Source organism: Gymnoscopelus microlampas, assembly GCF_963454915.1.
Source record: "Gymnoscopelus microlampas genome assembly, chromosome: 13".
Taxonomy (NCBI): domain Eukaryota; kingdom Metazoa; phylum Chordata; class Actinopteri; order Myctophiformes; family Myctophidae; genus Gymnoscopelus; species Gymnoscopelus microlampas.
In genome coordinates, this window is record NC_139950.1 from 21,144,634 (window position 1) to 21,158,179 (window position 13,546).

Here is a 13,546-nt window from a genome sequence, read left to right on the forward strand (position 1 = left end):
CAGAGTGTTTGTGTTGGAGCGCCTCAGTGCGGCTGCAGAGTTCATGTGCAACCTCTTCCAGAGAGCCACAGAGACACTAGAAACTCTGCTGGGGAAAAAAAACACTGCTGGGCATTGACTTTCATATGGACATTGATCTACACACTGCAGGTATATCTGCTACACACACAACATCAAACTACACACTGCAGGTATGATGCAGCGTTTGCATTACAGCCAGCATGCCAGCGTAGTTCCCATATGGTTTCAAGGTGGGCTAAACCATATGGACCCCATGTCAGCAATGTCAGCGGCATCCACTTCAGTCCCAACTGCGATGCCCATGCAGGCTATAAGTAGCTTCTACCTGGCCCTTAGGTGGGCCCCAACTAGCCATGTTTATGTGGGACCAAGGCGGGTCCTAACTGGGTTTGCCCATGCAGGCTTTAACTGGGTTCTACCTGGGCCCTAGGTGTACCCTAACCAACCACAGTGCAGTGCCCATCGCTCCAATTGTTGTGACGTCAGGGCTCTCAATACTGCACATTGGTGGAGGAGGAGGGGCCGCAAGGCGACCGCACACATCGCTGAACCAATGGTAGCCCACGGATGTTTCCTCTGGGGATTTACAATCTGCCCCTCTATGCCACATATCATCCGCACTACAGGGTCTTCACTGACCGAGCCACGGCCCCACTGACCCTCATGACGCTACGCCACTTATATGAGTTGCCAAGTGGCCGCGGGCGCAACGTGGGCGTGGCCGCGGGCTAGACGCGAGCCCCCGCGTAGCGGGGGCGAGCTTCTAGTCTGAGTTATTGTCAGGTATAGGAGCGAGTTATAAACAGACTACATGAATCATTTATTTTGTTTACCAGCCTGAGGTTCACATGTTCCTAACTCATATTTTCCTAAAGTACGAAATGGTATGAAATATAGCTCGGGGACATACGATATATATATATATATATATGATTTAACAGCGATCCCTAAAACCTTAGAAATGAATTATAAACCATACAAGTAAACAAGAAAATACACAGCAAAATCCTCAGTGTTGATTTAACTCTGAGAGTGTACAAATGTAACCAAATGGACCCGTAAGTGACCATTTGGTTACATTTGTACACTGTCAAGAGTTACAAATGGACAAATTAAAGGGACATTTCGCCGATTTTGCATCAAACCCCTATATTTTTCTGGCCATAGGGTGCAAATTTCAAATTTTGCTACTGTTATCTACCACAAATATTATTAACATTGAGTGACTGTAAGTTCTTACAGGGGTGAAATGCTCCTTTAACACTGAGGATTTTACTGTCTAGATTTTCCAGACTAAAGTATGGTTTTGACTTAATACCAAGTAAAATGCTTCTGCATTTTGTATAAGTTGCAGACAAGTTGGAGAGAGCTGAACGATGCTTTTGATTAGTTTGAGAATAAAGATAGGTGCTGTCATCCAAATGTGAAGAGATACAATAAAAACATGGATGACTTTTTTGCCATATTGCTTAATGATGATGATTGTTGTTTTTGTGGGTGACTGAATAAAGATTTTGGACGTTTTATCCTCATTAAGAGTTTTTGATGGCTTCAAGACTTGGCAACCTCATGATATCAGAGTCCAAGTATGACTGCCAATTTGCCAAATCCTCGTTAGACAGATGCCGTTGCTGGAGGGGACAGTGTTATCTGGGGTAAACTGTAGCATCCTTGCTTTTATATGCATGCAAGCAGATGCTAGAAACAGATACTGCCTCATATCAGAAGGTTTTGCATTGACTGGTCCCATGCAGCACTAATTACCAAATTCACACCATGTGCACAGATGGGTGAGTTTTGGCATCCTTTGTTTGTGTGTATACAATATACAATACTTAAGCTAACCTACTTAGTAAATGAAAACACATGTTGCAATAGTGTGTCACTGGATAGAAGAACATCAATGGAGCTGAACAGCGTTATTTATATCATCATTTAGGTCATTGGTTCTCAAAGTGGGGTCCGGGGACCCCCAGGGGTCCTTGAGGGAGTTCCAGGGGGTCCCCAGCTAAATAATGGATAGTAAGGAACCAAATGGACCCCTATGGGTCTGTAACTCTGAGAGTGTACAAATGGAACCAAATGGACCCTAACGGGTCCATTTGGTTCCATTTGTACACTCTCAGAGTTAAATTATCGTTGATTTTAGGATATAAATTGGGGTCCCAGAGATAGAAATGTCATTAAATGGGGGTCCGTAGCTTAATGCATGTCAAAATGGGGGTCCTTGAAATTAAAATGGTTGAGAATCACTGCTATAGCCGTACAAATCTTCTCTTATGGGGGTCCCTGAGGCATATCTTTTCAAATGGGGGTCCTTGGGCTAATAACTGTCAATTTGGGGGTCCTTGACATGAAAAAGTTTGAGAACCACCGATTTAGGTTATGACATATTTAGCCATGTGCTAGATGGGATCTTGGATCATTGAATACATTGAAACAAAATGCATCCATCTGTCTATCCGTCTATCCGTCCGTCCGTCCATCTCTGTCTTAGCATATTTTACAGGCTACCTCTATTCCTCTGTGTCTCACTCTCCCTTTGTTTTAGCCTCACATGCCCCCGTATACCCAGACATTGTTTTGTCAAAGGCAATCCTGTTTTCAGAGTGACAATCCTCAGATATGGGGATTTGTTGCAGATAAAATAAAACAGAAAATGCAAAAATAATAACCTTGCTTGTCCTCTCCTTCCAAAAGTAACATCCAATCATCCTATTCAACAACAACATAGTTTTGGGCAGTTGCAATAACAACACCTGGTTTGTCCGTTTTATGGTTTGTTGAGGATGGGGGGAGCACACTGATGTTCAAAGTAATGACACAGATTGCATTTGACAGATTCCAAAAAAAGAGGTCCAGTGAAGACTTGCCAGGCTGTGCTTGTGGCAGAGGACTCAAAGATTTCTAACATGCTGCTGACTGTAAAACTGAATTTTGACTGGATTATATCTTCAAAGGTGGCAAAAAGGGGCACCAATAATAGTATACAGTATATATATGGTAATATAATAATTACTGAATATAATAGTATATATCCTTAAAAAATTAACATTATTGTAACTAGTAAAGAGACTAGTCCGGAAAGTCTCTGAACCCCTAAGGAGGCTCGATTAAACAACATAAAAGGTGAAAACCAGCAGACCACGTCATCACGTTCATGTCACCATGACTCAGCCATAACCATAAGGAGTTCCCAATGCAACTATGCCCAAATATGGTGTGTGTTGTCAAACCTCAACGTGTCAGCATGGCATCAGGCGCCAACAAAATGGTCATGCATATATGGGGCTGACCGGCATCAAACTCGAGGGAGTGCGGTGCCCGCAGTCGAGTAGCTCGGATATCAAGTTGTCCAGATCCTGAGTTTAACACGGTAGTGTCTGTGAATGCAGTTCAGGCCGATGAGTAGGCAGACTTGGGCATGCCGTTCGTCAGTCACGTCTCGTCTTGGTTCCACCTGAGAAAGATGGTTGGTTGGCTTCTCACAAGTTCTCAGGTTCAAGAGGTTGTTGTTAGATCTGGCTCAGAAGAGGCTTCTTGTTCTGGCTGGTTTGGATAAGGAGAGGCTATATCCTATAAGGAGAAGCAGACTGTCGCAGCTTCAGGAAGCAAAGGGGCCATGAAGTCTCAGCACTGGAGCACTGATGCTCTGTGAATTCTTTGTCGCTTGGAGCTCTTGAGCTCTTTGAACTTTTCTTTCCATCTCTCATCTCACTCTTTACTCTCTTCTCGCTCTTTGTTTCTCTTTATTTGCAGACGGAGGGGAGAATAGGGATGAAGATTCAATTGATAGATGCATATGAATGAATTTGCATTTGATAGGCTTGATAGATGTACTGTAGGCACTGCATTGGCACTTTGTTGGTGGGAGTGTCTCTGTGGGTGGCCTCCAGTCGTGGTTACAAATGATGGTCCTCACTTGCTCACCTTGGCTGTTTGACCGTGGGGGTGGGGTGAGCTGGGAGAGTTCATTTTTGTCGACTGCATTTTGGGGAAAATGCTCATGTTAATGTATTTCTCTGCACAGATGCATGTTATTGGAACATTTGTATAATCTCTTGTGATATTGAAGTAAATCATTTTTAACTTGAGCTTTCGTTTGGACGTGAGTCCTTTTAGTTTACGCGTCACACAGGGTTCTATCTCCCAGGCTTAGCCTGCCGGCTTATCAATGTATTGGGGATTGCTATCAGCCACAATACACATTGTGAGGAGAGGTCTGGAATCGTCTTGTGAAGTTTTTATTTTGAATAGTGAAGTCTGTGTATGACCTGTAACTGAATGAGACAATGCCTGGAATTAATAGAGCATATTCATCTCGTCAAGGCTCTCTTCCCCGGTCTCATGTGGGATTTGTGTCACCAGCTTATTTTCTCATGCAGTTTTGATTGCTGACATCGAGGGGAGATTGAAAGCTTGCAATGAATCATAAAGGTGCAGCGCCTTTCTGTCAGGCCCCATTTTTAGGAGATCGGGCTAGAAGTGAGTTTGAAGCATCTTCAATAGAAGGAAAGTGTCTGCGAATATAGATTTGAATTTGTAGAAACCAGAAAATACTCCTAGGGAATTTATACTTTTCTGCAACTGATGCAAATGAGACAAAGGTTCCACTCAAGTATAGACGGGTTTCCGAGCGACGTCATCACAGAGCAGAATGCGCAATCTGCGCATGCCTGGGGGTAAGGTAAGGTAAGGCGCGTTCGAAAATACAGCCCTGAGCGGCAGTGAGCGCACTGGCCAATACAAACTAATAGGCGAGTGTGCTCCGGTGCGTAATTTCCAAACGCACCCATAGGCTTCCCCCGCATCTGCGCGGTCATATTCCTCTCATGTTTACTAACAGGAAACCTGTCTATAGGCTAAGCCACAAATTGTGGCTCATAGATCTGTCTGTTTTCGGTGAAGAGATTTGGTGTAGGGGGGAGACCAAGTACAGTATACAGACCCCTGGGGGGCCCTGGTCATGTATATGGTTAATTATGGCATGTTTATTAATAATGGCATATTTGTACCCAATTGTACATACAGTGAATTAGTGTAACATAGAATTAGTCTTCTTGTGCATTTTAGCCTGGAGTAAATAGCTGTTAATATTTAAAACCTACGCCTGACTGATCAGAACTATTGTAATTAAGAATCATTAGACCACAACATTTTTATCTTTGTAAAGGCCTATCAAGACATGCCACAATGATGATTAATGTATTGTCTTACTAGAAATATAAATTAAATCTTATTGAACTAAAATAGCTATTTTAAGGGTAACAAGTTTTACATGCCATGTCTTATCTAGAGAGAGAGAGAGAGAGAGAGAGAGAGAGAGAGAGAGAGAGAGAGAGAGAGAGAGAGAGAGAGAGCACTGATGTTTTTCATCTCAGGGGTAAAATTCCTTTGATAAATGACAATAAATACTTTTATTCACATAAAAAAGCTGAGGGTAAGTAGAGAATGGTGAGATGGTGGGGGGCCAACCGGAGTGATGAGGCCTCTCTCACAGTCAGTCTCAAATTCACAATACAAAGAAAATGTAACTTCTGTTGTGGTATCCACTCCGGTTGTGTTTGTGCACATGTGTGTTCATACAGCAACACAGCTTCCAACAGTTGTTATTTGGCTTCCATACAGGCAATTTTTTAATTTTAAATAATATTATTTAGCATGACATGTTGCATTCAGATTTGAGCATCGGTGTAAGGGTCAGTATGCATGTGTATGCCCATGACATTTATGGTGGTGAGCCTATGCTTTAGGTACAAGATAATGTAAATCTATATGGTCTTTGCAATCATAGTAAATGTAACCTTTTACCAGGTTGCCAAACCTGGTCTATATCTACACACGCTAGTGGTCACTTTTTCCTCATTGGCTTGTCCTTTTGCGTGACCTTTTCCTCATTGGCTGGTCATTTAGCCAATGAGGGCTCAATGTCCTCTCAGAATATGGGATCTAAAAACGTTGCCATGTTTAGTGAGAGAAATAAGAAACCATATGGGATCTAAACGTTGCCATGTTTAGTGAGAGAAATAAGCAACCTGGTATAATATGATGTGTCATATGCTTTCATGTGTTTTCATGTAAAGTGGGGGGCACCCTAGGGCACCATACTGTGTTAATCTGAGCCTGACCAAAGGCAGAGATTTATGATCATCTGACAACTCAAGGCTAACTGTTGAATGCTGGATAACAGGGTTAACGTGCTGGGATATGCTGTCAGCAAGCTTTTTTAGCAAGTACCCTTTACCTCTGAGGATCAGCTGGAGGAAGGATCCGGGGTACTATAGACCCCTTAACAGACGACGTCACACTGATAAGAACCAGTATGGGTGCAACCAGTATGCGCGCAATGTCAGGTCTCGCTAGGACACGCCTCACTAGCCAACACACAAGAGGGGGTTGGGGTGTGCTGAAACCAGCGCACCCCGAAACAACAGGTTGATAATTGATTGCATGAAACAATCACCTGTGCATCCAGTCTCAATGTTGGTAAGTTGGTAAACAAATAATTGGTCTATACAACCAAACCTTCGTGCTTCTCTGGGTCACACTGGATGGCTAGCTAATTAAGAGCGTCATTGCTTGATGATGTAGGAGATCTTCAATCAAAGTCTAGATTGTAGGATTAAAGGGATATTCCACCGGGGAGCGGACACATCAATCTGAATAAAGAAGGCGCTGGAGCAACTCGGACGATTTGAGCCTTTTTATTTGGATCAAAGGGTGCAAAGCACAGAAAAAAAACGACAACTTTTCGATGTCAGATTACGTCTTCGTCAGGTCAAGTGAAGTTGACCTGATGAAGATGTAATCTGACATTGAAAAGGAAATTAATAGGGTTCTTCCTCTGTTGCTCAGTTTTAATGCAGCTGAATTCAGTGGCTGACACTTTTAGCTGAACCACCAGGCTAAAGGCTTTGACACTTTGGTAATAGTCCCTTGATGTTGTCACTGTCAAAATGTGACTAAATAAAGCCACACAAGGTGCCAAGAGAAGCACAACAGCATATGTACAGTAGCAATACTTGTGATAAAAAGTGATAAAAGCTTCAGTAGGGAGGGTCATGAGGTCACCAAAATCAATAGGGCTCATCCTGCATTTTAGATTAGATATCTTCTGTGCAACAACATCAATGTGTCAATCAATGTGCTAATTAGATACAGGTGTATCTAATTGGCAGATACTGTACACCTGTTAGTCCACAGTGAAGATTGACAGGGAATAGGGAGAGAGAGTACAAGGAGTGACATGCAGCCAAGGTCTGCAAGGCTCTGGAATCGAACCCTGGAATGTCTGTCAGGCATCAGAGCCTTTGTGGTATTCGCCTTAACCACTTGCCTATCAGCACCTGCAAATGGGTCCTTGAGCAGGATGTTGAACCCTTTCCTGTACCATGGCTGACACCTCTAGTAAAAAACTCTGCAACATAGTGATTTATGCACGTTACTCTGTATAATATAATGCAAACATAATGTATCACATCATACATATTTAACAAGATGATAACAAATTGCTTTGGCAATGGGCCATTAACCAATTTAAAATGGCATCTTGGTTTGATGTAATTTTGTTCATAACCACAATGAATACATTTATCGGCAATGAGATAACATATCAAATATTGCTTAATTTGGATATTATTCATGATAGTCAGTCATATATCCCTCTTTAACATTAACAGATCAACCATAGACTGTTCACAGTGACTAGAAAAGCTGATATCCTGACTATTGAGTAATTTAAACGTGATTGTTGGCATAGGTAATTATTAGTGGAAATCAGCTCAATTTGGAATCATGGCAATTCCGCACTGCTGCAACTGATGTGTTTTTCAGTGTATATGTGCAGGTGCCAGACACATAATACGTGGCATATGAGCATCATTATCTTGCCTGCTGTTGGAATTTGTGGTCTGTTTCCATGGTGATGCCAAGACTATATCTTCTTTCTTTAAGTCCCCGGGGGGACCTCTGTGACTGGGATAGGGAGATGCATAATGTATAAACAACTTCTCCAAAACATGACCCTAACTCTAATGTGAGTAATATTTATCAACTCTCCAAACATCATCACCATCATGCTGGGTGCAGATTGCACTGTGGGAGAATTCAACATGGCTGAATGATGATCATTCAGGAGACTCTGCCTTTCTCTGTCTCCACCTGGACCATTGTTTGAGAAGATTTGGCGTGTTCCCCACCAGCATTTCTTCCCCACAATCCCAAGAGATGTCACCTCTCTCTCTCCTTCTTTCTCTCTCTATCTCTCTTCATCCACAGGAAATAAAAGAACAACATTTACATCAGAGAACGTAAGTCATTTATCAAAGGAATTTTACCCCTGAGAACTTCAGTGCCTCTCTCTTTCTCTCATCTGAGAACATATTGTTGAGGAGGACTGGGGACGCAATGGGAGGAGGGGTACTTAGGAGAAACATGGCGTGAAGGAACTATCCTGTGTTGACAGTCCCATTGTTTATTTAGGGAGCTTAAATCAGTGATACAGAGTACAGACTTACTGTTTGCCACTTTACCGGAGATGCAGTGCCTCCAAACTAAATGAAAAACTGCTAAACAGCAAGAAGAAGAAGAAGCAGCAGCAGAAGAAGCAGAAGAAGCTGAAGAAGAAGAAGCAGAAGAAGTAGAAGAAGTAGAAAAAGATGATGAATATTTTAAGACAACGAGAAAAAAAAGAAAATATATACATTAATATTTAAACTCCAAGAACAAAGCAGTGAATCTTGGCCTATTCAGGGCCTAAATAAATAATTCTATTTAGTTGTCTCAATTATTCTTTTGAATGTCAATCCACAGGTTCAAGGAACTTCTGCGACTGCAAATTCCTACATTCCTCCCTGCTGCCACTGGTGGGTTTAGAGAAGCTATCAGAAGTTAGAGACAGACGTTTGGTCTCTGGCACTGATGAAGCCACGGTGTTATTATTATGTAATATGCCAAGATACAGTCAATATTGCTGTTTTTGTTTGACTGTTTTTATAATAATAATAATAATTATTATTTATTATTATAATTGACTCCATACACACGTTTACTGGAACCGTACACTGTGTGTGTGTGTGTGTGTGTGTGTGTGTGTGTGTGTGTGTGTGTGTGTGTGTGTGTGAGCGTGCACGTTCGTTCGTTCGTGCATGCGTGCGTGCGTGCGTGCACCCTGAGGGCGCCTTACCAAAACAGTTCCTGTGCAGAATGCTCTCATTGGAAATATTGTCCATATCTTTCACTGTACCGTATATGAGATGCACAGCATTTCAGTACTAGCAGATACAGCATTTCAGTGCCACTGTGCCAGCACATACAACCTTTCAGTACTAGCAGATACAACATTTCAGTGCCAGCACATACAACCTTTCAGTACTAGCAGATACAACATTTCAGTGCCAGCACATACAACCTTTCAGTACTAGCAGATACAACATTTCAGTGCCAGCACATACAACCTTTCAGTACTAGCAGATACAACATTTCAGTGCCAGCACATACAGCAAATCAAAGCAGATTCCTGTATATTTATAGTAGTCACCAAATGATGAGATTGTGAATATTGTTTGTGAATACTTTTTATATCAGTGGAAAAAACACATACACATCACTTTACTTTATGCATAGTATATATTTCGCCTCTTCATGTGCCTTGAACACATTCCTTTGAGTGGTGTGACCTAATTCTTTTGACTTCCACTTCCATTTGAGGTTGACACCAAATTGTCAGCTCATACTGTACATCTCCAAGCAAGACGATCGCTTCAGCGGCAAAAATGTTTCACTGAAGTTGATCTCATGTGATGAGGAAGCTCCAGGATATGATATCACTGAAGCCCGCCGTCAGCAGAAGCACTCAGAACATCAGGGAGTGACAGGCTGGTCATTTAGCAGTGAATGATAAATGGATGAAGGTGAAGAGATGTAAGGGTTGTGTCTACATGTAAATCAAAGGCCACCTCCACAGCACAGTCCCTTGTCCACTGTGTTTTGGCTAATCTACTGTATGCTCCGTCATTCAATGGTGTCCAGCGCCGAAAATAACAATCTCTAAGCTTGTAGATCTGCTAATTCTGGTGTCGGACACCATCGTATGGCAAAGTATGAATCAGGCCTTTGTCTCTGTGATGAAGACATCACGCTCCTCTTCAGGGCATCTGATGAGGACGCAGTATTTAAATCAAGTGTCACCGTAAGGGAAAATGCGTCACATTCACTCTGTCAGCATACTGTCATCACAGACACTATATGGGAGGACTCAAAGGCATACCAAGGCAGCATGCGCATTCTGTATGCTACGCTGTTTGTCAACCAGTGGTCCACAGACCACTAGTGGTCCATGGCATAAGGTTTCTCTGCATATATACATGAGGCGGGTGGTATAATATGCTAGCGGTCCAGAGCTCCAAAAAGCTTGAGAACCACTGATATACAGTAGTAGAGACACACACCCAAACACCTAAACATGCAGGCGCGTACACACACACAAACACAAATGTGTGCACGCGCGCACACACACATACACACACACACACACACACACACACACACACACACACACACACACACACACACACACACACACACACACACACACACACACACACACACACACACACACACACACACACACACACACACACACTCGCGGGACACATCTACTCACCACCATACACACACAGACACAAATGCATAAATAACCATGCATCCAAACATAAACAAAATCTCACGCTGCATTTTAAGTGCCTATAGCCATGCAGTTCCGTCACATCATGTACACTTGCATCGATGAGTAATGTCACAATTGTGCCCTCTTGGCTACTGTGCTGTAAAAAAGACATCACGGAAGGACAATCGGCATATATTTATTTTCCAATGTATGGTCTGAGGTCTCACTGTGATGGTTTTAATCGCAGATGAAGTGTGCTTTTTTTAGTGTCTGAACATTCAATGTTCAAAGTAATCTAAAATAAGCACAACGATAAGACTATGTTCAAAGCCAATGTCTCTGGCACTCCTGTTTTATAACGTTTCACGTCTCATGGAGCATGGGCATAATGAGGCTGTGCGTGTGTGTGTGTGTGTGTGTGTGTGTGTGTGTGTGTGTGTGTGTGTGTGTGTGTGTGTGTGTGTGTGTGTGCGTGTGCGTGCGCGTGTGCGTGCGTATGAGGAAATGTCTGCTTTATGCTTTGCATAATGCATGTGGGTATGTGTGCATGGCAGTGTGTGGATTTTTGTGTGCGGGCATGCTTGCTTGTGTTAACGCAAGCATGTGTGTGCGTGCCTGCTTGTGTGCGTGCCTACTTGTGTGTGCATACAGTTGTGTATGTGTGCGTGTGGGGGTGTGCATGTGTGAGTGCGTGTGTGCATGTGAGTGTGGGGGGGTGGGGGTTGCGGCACAGAATTATGCACATAGTCTGAGAATGAAAGGGTGACTTGCAGGGACACACTCCTTTGACTGCAATTGTCTGCATGTCTGTAAAATATGATTAATCACCAACATGTTGATGATGACAGACAAAGGGAGTCTTTGTTATGGCTGTCTTTGTGGCTGTGGATGTAATTACACAACAGTGCATTCAATACATCTTCCTCCGCCTCTGTACTGTATAACGTTGTAGCTTCTCTTATCAGTATAAGATTTCTCTGCAACACAGAAAACCAATTTTCATGAAATTAGAATGATTTATAGCCCAAAATGTACAAGCAGACCTCTTGTATAGAGATACGTAGAGATAACTCTGTGTCTCCTTGATTACATAGCAGTCCTATACAAAAATTGTATATAAGTAGTGACATTGACCGTGCCATATATGGTACTGCATACAGTACTAACTCACATTCATGACCTTCTCAAGTGTCTGATAACACACGGAACAACAAAGACGAGGATGGTCATTACAAGTGATCCTCCATTAACCAGTCCAGTGACATTTTGATTTTAGCTACTCTATGGTACAGTGGGTAAATAATACCCTATCTTCCATTTTCATTAACCAGTATTGTGCTGGTTATTAAAGGTGCATCCATGTGATGTTTTCTTTATAGCTGCTGTCCTCAATCTCAAAATGTAATCAAGGCACCTTAAGTCAAGCCAAGTCCATTTTATTTGTATAGCATATTTCATACCAGGTAAAAATCTATGTGTCCGACATAAAAAAACAAAGTGGTATGCATAAACAGATAACACAAAACCACTGCCACCCATTTACGACCCACACCCACCACACACACACACACACACACACACTCTCTCTCACTGCACGCACGCACGCACGCACACACACACACACACACACACACACACACACACACACACACACACACACACACACACACACACACACACACACACACACACACACACACACACACACACACACACACACACACACACACACACACACACACACACACAATGATTTATAAATCCCATCTTAAGTCATATAACCTCCGAGTGTATTAACAAAACCACCTGATGACGAAATTGTAGCACTACTGCGGTTGCAAACTTATTTCAGGGCAAAACATGATATAAGAGCCCTTGAATTTGACACTGATATAAATTTCTTTCACACAGAGAGGGATGAAAATCCAGATTTACAACAAGTCACCTGTGGAGAAGACAACAGAACTATACACTCATCTTAGAGTCAATTTATAGCCTTTTCAGCCTTGATGCACCAAAGACAGAATAAAATACCTCTCTATGTGTTCAGTATATAGCTTGCATGCCTGTCTGTCTTCATGCACGTGCACCTATTCGTGCACATAATGTAAGGGTAGGAAAGGTGACTTGCAAGCAAATGTTTGTATCTATATTTATGTAATATTTGTATTTATAACTTTTTTTAGGGCAAACAATAATACTTTGAATTTCAAAATTCTGAACCACCGTAGACGGAGAGAATCCATATAGAAAGTGTCCGCTAAGGTGCAGGAATGTACAGTACCCTAAACATGTGCGTCAGACAACCTACAGTATAGGTTTGTCAGCCGTAATGCACCAAAAAGAGTCAAAATATATATCTCTCTACAAGTTCAGAATATTACTGTCCTTTTGCCCGTCTGAATTTATATTGACCTTAATATGACCGTGTGTGATGTACAGTATTGTGCTCCTTAAGCCCACCTAAAAATAACTCCACAGCTATGCAGGAAAATCCTGCTATATGCTTTGGCTGAAAAAACACAACCTGACACATTGGATACTGACACACAATGCAATTATTAATGCCAGCAAATTCCTTTGAAGGAGTATCGAGAAATACCATGCACGCAAGGTTCTTAAAAAGTCTATGTATAGACTTTTTTCTTCTTTGACTTAATTTGTTGTGCTGAGAACAACAAAAGTCAGACAACAAAAAAATGTGACTCTTGACAAACAGGAACAAGCAAATAGCTCAGAAATCACAGCACACGCTGTTCCTGTTAACCAATTTACACAAATGTAATACTGAACTGCAAACTATTTTGGAAACACCTTATTGTTCATCATTTCATATATCAGATATTGATACTGTGGTAG